The sequence below is a fragment of the Rutidosis leptorrhynchoides genome, chromosome 3 (genome assembly GCF_046630445.1).
Source record: "Rutidosis leptorrhynchoides isolate AG116_Rl617_1_P2 chromosome 3, CSIRO_AGI_Rlap_v1, whole genome shotgun sequence".
NCBI lineage: Eukaryota > Viridiplantae > Streptophyta > Magnoliopsida > Asterales > Asteraceae > Rutidosis > Rutidosis leptorrhynchoides.
The window spans coordinates 281,564,579-281,573,996 of NC_092335.1; positions in this window are offsets into that span (position 1 = coordinate 281,564,579).

Here is a 9,418-nt window from a genome sequence, read left to right on the forward strand (position 1 = left end):
CACAACTCAAACTATATATATTTTGGAATCAACCTCAACCCTGTATAGCTAACTCCAACATTCACATATAGAGTGTCTATGGTTGTTCCGAAATATATATAGATGTGTCGACATGATAGGTCGAAACATTGTATAGGTGTCTATGGTATCTCAAGATTACATAATATACAATACAAGTTGATTAAGTTATGGTTGAAATAGATTTGTTACCAATTTTCACGTAGCTAAAATGAGAAAAATTATCCAATCTTGTTTTACCCATAACTTCTTCATTTTAAATCCGTTTTGAGTGAATCAAATTGCTATGATTTCATATTGAACTCTATTTTATGAATCTAAACAGAAAAAGTATAGGTTTATAGTCGGAAAAATAAGTTACAAGTCGTTTTTGTAAAGGTAGTCATTTCAGTCGAAAGAACGACGTCTAGATGACCATTTTAGAAAACATACTTCCACTTTAAGTTTAACCATAATTTTTGGATATAGTTTCATGTTCATAATAAAAATCATTTTCTCAGAATAACAACTTTTAAATCAAAGTTTATCATAGTTTTTAATTAACTAACCCAAAACAGCCCGCGGTGTTACTACGACGGCGTAAATCCGGTTTTACGGTGTTTTTCGTGTTTCCAGGTTTTAAATCATTAAGTTAGCATATCATATAGATATAGAACATGTGTTTAGTTGATTTTAAAAGTCAAGTTAGAAGGATTAACTTTTGTTTGCGAACAAGTTTAGAATTAACTAAACTATGTTCTAGTGATTACAAGTTTAAATCTTCGAATAAGATAGCTTTATATGTATGAATCGAATGATGTTATGAACATCATTACTACCTTAATTTCCTTGGATAAACCTACTGGAAAAGAGAAAAATGGATCTAGCTTCAATGGATCCTTGGATGGCTCGAAGTTCTTGAAGCAGAATCATGACACGAAAACAAGTTCAAGTAAGATCATCACTTGAAATAAGATTGTTATAGTTATAGAAATTGAACCAAAGTTTGAATATGATTATTACCTTGTATTAGAATGATAACCTACTGTAAGAAACAAAGATTTCTTGAGGTTGGATGATCACCTTACAAGATTGGAAGTGAGCTAGCAAACTTGAAAGTATTCTTGATTTTATGAAACTAGAACTTTTGGAATTTATGAAGAACACTTAGAACTTGAAGATAGAACTTGAGAGAGATCAATTATATGAAGAAAATTGAAGAATTAAAGTGTTTGTAGGTGTTTTTGGTCGTTGGTGTATGGATTAGATATAAAGGATATGTAATTTTGTTTTCATGTAAATAAGTCATGAATGATTACTCATATTTTTGTAATTTTATGAGATATTTCATGCTAGTTGCCAAATGATGGTTCCCACATGTGTTAGGTGACTCACATGGGCTGCTAAGAGCTGATCATTGGAGTGTATATACCAATAGTACATACATCTAAAAGCTATGTATTGTACGAGTACGAATACGGGTGCATACGAGTAGAATTGTTGATGAAACTGAACGAGGATGTAATTGTAAGCATTTTTGTTAAGTAGAAGTATTTTGATAAGTGTATTGAAGTCTTTCAAAAGTGTATAAATACATATTAAAACACTACATGTATATACATTTTAACTGAGTCGTTAAGTCATCGTTAGTCGTTACATGTAAGTGTTGTTTTGAAACCTTTAGGTTAACGATCTTGTTAAATGTTGTTAACCCAATGTTTATAATATCAAATGAGATTTTAAATTATTATATTATCATGATATTATCATGTATGAATATCTCTTAATATGATATATATACATTAAATGTCTTTACAACGATAATCGTTACATATATGTCTCGTTTAAAAATCATTAAGTTAGTAGTCTTGTTTTTACATATGTAGTTCATTGTTAATATACTTTATGATATGTTTTCTTATCATAGTATCATGTTAACTATATATATATATATCCATATATATGTCATCATATAGTTTTTACAAGTTTTAACGTTCGTGAATCACCGATCAACTTGGGTGGTCAATTGTCTATATGAAACATATTTCAATTAATCAAGTCTTAACAAGTTTGATTGCTTAACATGTTGGAAACATTTAATCATGTAAATATCAATCTCATCTCAATTAATATATATAAACATGGAAAAGTTCGGGTCACTACAGTTTAGCTGCTGTAATTACAACCTAGAACCACCCATATAACCACCACTTGAATTACCACAAACATTTACCATGATTTTACCTAAAGACACCACCAACAGCTGGGATATTGCAACTAACATTTTTGTTTCCAATTAAAACACAAACCAAGTACATCACCTTGTTTACCTGCTCCTATTTGGATCATCCATTTTGTTCTCTGTTCGAAAGTATAGACCATGAGATAGCTGGTGCAGTTTCGAACCTATATAGGTAATCATCCATTTATCTGATTTCCTCATTTACCCATTGTAACTATGAAATTGTCAAATTGAAAACTGCAAACTTAACTATGAACAAATGTATATTCACAGAAAAATAAATAAATAAAATATATAAATAAATAAAATATATATATATATATATATATATATATATATATATATATATATATATATATATATATATATATATATATATATATATATATATATATATATATATATATATATATATATATATATATATATATATATATATATATATATATATATATATATATAAATAAATAATAATAATACTAATTTCTCAAATCAATCAGAAATCTAAAATACACTGTATAATTGATGAACAAATATAACACTCATACCTTTAAACTAAGTAATTCAATTTGTATCAAGTTCAAAAAACCCTAATTTCACCGTAATTCCATTACATAGGTAAGAAGTGAAATTGAAAGGCTAGTTAAGATGTCGATATGATAAATGATTCGGAATATTGCAGCTTCAAACCATGAGACTAATTTCGAACCTAAATAAAAAGAAAATTTTCATACCTGATGATAAAGATGAACAACGATGATAATGAAGATTGATGATGACTCTGAACAATGATGATAATGAATCGATACCTTATTAAACAATTATGATCTTTGATTGATTGATCTATTGAAGAATCGAAAAACCCTAAATCAGGATACGTTCTCTCTGCATTTTTTCTGTTTTCTTGATCTGATTTGGAACAGATACACACAAAACGCGTAATGGCTTTATTAGGTATTATTATTATTAGGTATTATTATTATTATTATTATTATTATTATTATTATTATTATTATTATTATTATTATTATTATTATTATATCATTATTATTATTATTATTATCATTATTAGGGTTATTATTATTATTAAAATTATTAGATCATATAAAATTTATATAAAGAAATATATTTATTACATATATCATAATTTTCTTAAAAAAATACATATTTATATATTTTTAATATATTACGACAAACATTAATTGTATTATGTATATAAGTATCTATATAATACATATATATATACTAATACAAAATGTATAATAAAAATCTAAATTTAATACCTTATATTAAATATAAAACATTAAAATATAATTATAACTAAAATTATAATATATTATAATAATAGATAAATTATAAAATGTAACAGTTAAAATACATTAATAAGTACTATTATCAAAAACCTGCCTTTAAAAATTTAATAATGATATTAATAAAAATATATAGCAAGTATAAGATTTCTATAATTATTTTTATAACTATAACTATTAATATATATTACTTGAATTGTTGCCATTATATGTTTATAATATTATTGGTATATAAAACTGATATAGGTTCTTGAATTCGAGGTCAACCCTATACTTGTTCAACGTCGTTCTATGTATTTTTACTACAAAATACTTTAGGTGAGTTTCATTACACCCTTTTTAAATGCTTTTGCAATATATATTTTTGGGACTGAGAATACATGCGCTTTTATAAATGTTTTACGAAATAGACACAAGTAATCGAAACTACATTATATGGTTGAATGATCGAAGCCGAATATGCCCCTTTTTGCTTGGTAGCCTAAGAATTAGTAAACCAGTCTACTAATTGACGCGAATCCTAAAGATAGATCTATGGGCCCGACGAACCCCATCTAAAGTACCGGATGCTTTAGTACTTCGATGTTGTTTTATATCGTGTCCGAAGGATTTCCCGGAATGATAGGGGATATTCTTATATGCATCTTGTTAATGTCGGTTACCAGGTGTTCAATCCATATGAATGATTTTTGTCTCTATTTATGGGACGTATTTTTAAGAGAACTGAAAATGAAAATCTTGTGGTCTATTAAAATGGTGGAAATGATTATTTATGTTAAACTAATGAACTCACCAACCTTTTGGTTGACACTTTAAAGCATGTTTATTCTCATGTATGAAAGAAGTCTTTCGCTGTGCAATTGCTCATTTTAAAGATATTACTTGGAGTCATTCATTACATATTTTAAAAGACGTTGCATTCGAGTCGTTGAGTTCATCAAGATTATTATTAAGTCAATTATAGTTAGATATATTATAAAATGGTATGCATACCGTCAACGTTCGATGTAATGAAAGATTGTCTTTTCAAAAACGAATGCAATGTTTGTAAAATGTATCATATAGAGGTCAAGTTCCTCGCGATGTAATCAACTGTTGTGAATCGTTTATAATCGATATGGACTTCATCCGGATGGATTAGGACTGGTCTCTACAGTTGGTATCAGAGCGATGGTCTTAGCGAACCAGGTCTGCATTAGTGTTTCTAACTGATAAGTTGTTAGGATGCATTAGTAAGTCTGGACTTCGACCGTGTTTGCATGTCAAAAGTTTTGCTTATCATCTCGTGTCAAAAATTACCTGCTTATCATTCCTAGGGAATCACCTGCTTATCATTCTTAGTCTAGACACATTTTATTGCATTGATTGCATAATTAGTTTATAGACAAAATTCATATCTTAGCATATCTGCTAATTTATATCTTAGCGTAGCTGTTACTGTAGACTTTATGTAACACGTTTCCTTAATTTCCTCCGTAATCTACGGGATCTTCTGTACTACATTAGATATTCTATATAATTAGAATATTATGCGATAACCAAAAATCATTTCATATCGAAAATCCTCTAACTGATCATAAGAGATGGATCCTACACCTAGCTTGGATTCCATTAGTTCCGGAAGCAATTTCGAGATGCGTATTGAAGTAGACTCTGAAGTCAATGAACCCGAAGTGCCTCCACCGTTTAGCTATTTTTCTTTCTGAAGGAGATGGGGGTGGGTCTGAGACTTACTCACTCAATGGAGAAATGAAGAAGGCGAGCCCTACCGCGAACCAAACTTACCTCCTAACATCAGAGAAAATGATGTACTCACCGGTAAACCTATGCGCAACACTGTATTCACCCTTCTTGCTAAAGTTTTCCACCTCGAAGGTCGCATTACTGCAATCTCAGAAAATATTCAACCTCTACTTCCGAATACCAATCGAAGGGGAATATTAGAAGAAGTTAGGGAACTTCGAATTGATAATCAAGATCTATCGAATTAAATGAGTGGATGGATAGAAATGATAGAGGGTAGGATAGAAACCCTGACAAGAATGGTGTGTGATCTACAAGCTATACTTACTACACCAACATCATCACCAACCTCAGCACCAAGAACACTTGTAGCACCGACAGCAACAGTACCACCATCAGCAGCACCAGCAGCATAACCAGTACCAACAACAACAACATCATCACACGTCTCAACCTCGCAATCTATACCTCAAGCATAATCATCGTTCTACGAATCGTTCTACATGAACTATCTTCGTCCTTCATGGCGATTATGTAATCTCTAATGTTTTAGAGATTATGTACTCTAGTTCTAGCCGTAAATCTGATGAGTTTAATATCACATTGACTCATTAAATCCATGGTTACGTCTGAAGAAAATATATATGTATATATGTTTTCATAAAGATTGTAATTAAAAGTTTTATTGTACAAACTGTTAATGGTGAAAATATTTTAACGGGTAGGTAATACCCGAGGAATATTTAGATTCCACATTAATAAGTTACACTGTACATTCTTCGAATCTGATTCAATGATCATTTACTATCCTACGTACATCCACAGACATACGTATTCGTTCACCACAGAATAACCATTTTCATTCAAATTTCATATTTGGATTTTGACCTATCAGAATCCAACAAGTGGCATAATGAAGAAAACATTGGACAAAATTAATTATCGCAATTTTATTTATCGTCATTTAATTTCTGTAATTATTTTACGCACTTTAAATATCGGGACATGTATACAAGGTTTTGACATATCATATCGACACATCTATATATATTATTTGGAATTACCATAGACACTCTATATGCAGTAATGATCGAGTTCTCTATACAGGGTTGAGGTTGATTCTACAATAATATATATAGTTTGAGTTGTGATCGAGTCTGAGACATGTACACGGGTCACGATACGTATTAATTAATTTGAATATTATATATTAAACTATATATGAATTATTGAATTGCTAACTGTGGACTATCAACTGAGGACTGCCAACATTGGACAACTAAAATGAATTAAAATATTGATTATAACATATGAAACTAAAGAATTCTTCAAGGTTGCCACTTGATTTCATCTTAAACCTCATTTGTATTTTGACGATTCCAATATACGTTCAAACTTTTCGTGATTCTTGAAAATACCTCAATCGAGAGGATGAACCAACCACACTTCATCTACATAAAGAAAGATTGATGCGTATGGTTATGCACCTAAAAATTCTCGGAAACTGAGTAAACGTTTAACGCGTAGCTGTGCTATTTTCCTTAGCGTTATTATTACCGAAAATAACTTTGCAATTCCTTTTCAAATTAGAAAAGTTTATCACAGCTCCAGCAAATCAACTTCGACTTTTCGTTTGAAACAACCTTATTATAACCATGATATATATGCGTACTCTTTTATTGTTACCGGGGAACCTTTTATATTCCACCATATTACCCTCAGCGTTTAATCATCTAAAAACAAAATTCTCTTAAAACCACCTCGGATTGATAATCGATGACTCAGATATGGTAGCATTAAATGCAGAGGAAACAAACAAAATTATAGATGGTCTAAACGGCAAAAAGTTTGATGATAAAGAAAGGAGTGTTAAGAACGCTCGATAGAAAATTTAGTACTGAAAAAAAGATTGAGCAAACCACGAAGGAGTCTCTGAACGAATCACAAGGACTAAACTTATACATTAAGAATCCTGATGATTCTGTTCTGATGAAATATTTAGCGAATACCTTGCTTCTGACTCCAAACTCTTGCGGACAAGTTTTCTTCACCATCCTTCGATATTAGAAATTCCAAGATATCATCATATCTTTCATTATAAATATCCTCCATATTTCTGAAGATATTTTTATAACTACTCTTATCTGAAATCATTAATCTCTTCGTACTATCAGTGTTACATCATATAGAAACTGTTAGTTTCTATATTCTGTAAACTTTCGAGCTTAAAATATGAATGTTATTGAAGTAATGTTGGGAACTGATGCATGAGTTAGTATAATATAATGACACTTGATCAACGTGATTATATTACAGTAAGTCATGTTGAGTTTCTAAATGGGACATGATGATTCACAGATTATAACGTCATCATGTGCCATGTTACACGACTCTTACATTTTATCTGATACATAAACATATCAAGAACATATTTTCTTGATAGTTCTATCTTTCCCGGATATTCTGGTAATTTGACGAATCAAGATCGTGCTATTACCATTTTTTTTTTCTTAGAACATTAACTATGTTCATTTCGAAATTCATATCTATGAATTCTGGATGGTTACTCGCTTTACTAGAGGTCGAGAGGATAATAAAAAGGCAAAGAAATCCAAAATATAAGAGAAAATATAAAGCCCAATGACAACACCGAAATTACAAACCGTTGATATCAGTACGTATAGCAATATGTGACACCGCTAATTTTTTTTTTTATATACATACGTGGCGGAAGCATAATATTACTTAAATATGATATCCACATTAACTATTGTTAATACAACCTGTGTCACGTGTCATTACAAAATACTTGTTTATACGGAGAAGACGTATTTACAATACATTTACAAAGTATCACTGTTTAAACAAAACAAGACAACATCAGAGTTGACTCCTGTCAAACATAACATCACCATGCCCGTCTTCTCCCAAAAGCACAATCTACAAAAGCTATCAACCTGCAGGGAGGAGATGGAGGGAATTAGCACGAAGCTAAGTGAGTACGACTAGTTACATGCCATAGCATACAGAAGTGTTATACTAATCATGTCACAATAGTCTAACACACAAACATCACCCAAGTGCCGTCTACAGAGACTCTAGCAGCTCGACCAAACCATTAACCACCAGCTGATCGGAGTGGGGCTTACCAGAAGTTTCTCCACCACCGTATGTATATACATAATCCATACGCGACGGACACGTCATTCACATATATATACACCACGGCTGTCTAGGCCACCACATGAGGAACCCAACCCGCAGGTTGATCTCTCCTACCGAGGCCACCACACAATAGGGACGCACTGGGCTCCAGCAGACAAGCATCAACCAACATGCAGTCATCACAATGTACTAACTATCCACAACAATAAGTATATCTAACAAGCATGGCAGTCTTAATATAACATGCTACCATATACTATATTCTCTAGTTAGTCCCACTCACCGATTACCAGCAAATGAGAAGGTGTTCAGCTATCTAATCACTGAACCTTTTCTTTCTCCTTTTCTCCTGAGAAATACATATACACGAGTTAGTTTATTTCCATAAACACCAAATAAGACAATACAGAAAATTTTGTCAGAAAACTGTCCGCTAAAAATTTTCTCCTTAACACTTATGCACATTCAAAATTTACATCATAAACATCAAAATACAAACGGGCAGCATAACAGCTAAAAATCAACACTTAGGTAAAATATTCTGTGCTGGACACTCAGTCGGTCGACTGACACTGACAGTCGGTCTACTGTCTACACAATCGGTCGACTGACCTTCTCAGTCGGTCGACTCACTTGGTATTACATCAATCGGCCGAATGTAAATCTTAGTCGGTCGGTTGTCTTCATTAATCGGCCGGTTCAACCCTCAGTCGGTCGACTCACTTGGTATTACATCAATCGGCCGAATGTAAATCTCAGTCGGTCGGTTGTCTTCATTAATCGGCCGGTTCAACCCTCAGTCGGTCGACTGTCGACCGACAGTCAGCTGACTGTGTTCATCTTCATCAGAAACTGAACAAAGGCTACGGACTTCAAGCTAAAATCACCAAATCTTGATCTAGAGCTCGTTTTCGACACCAAAACTTGCCACAACTCAATTACTACATGTTATAGACTATAA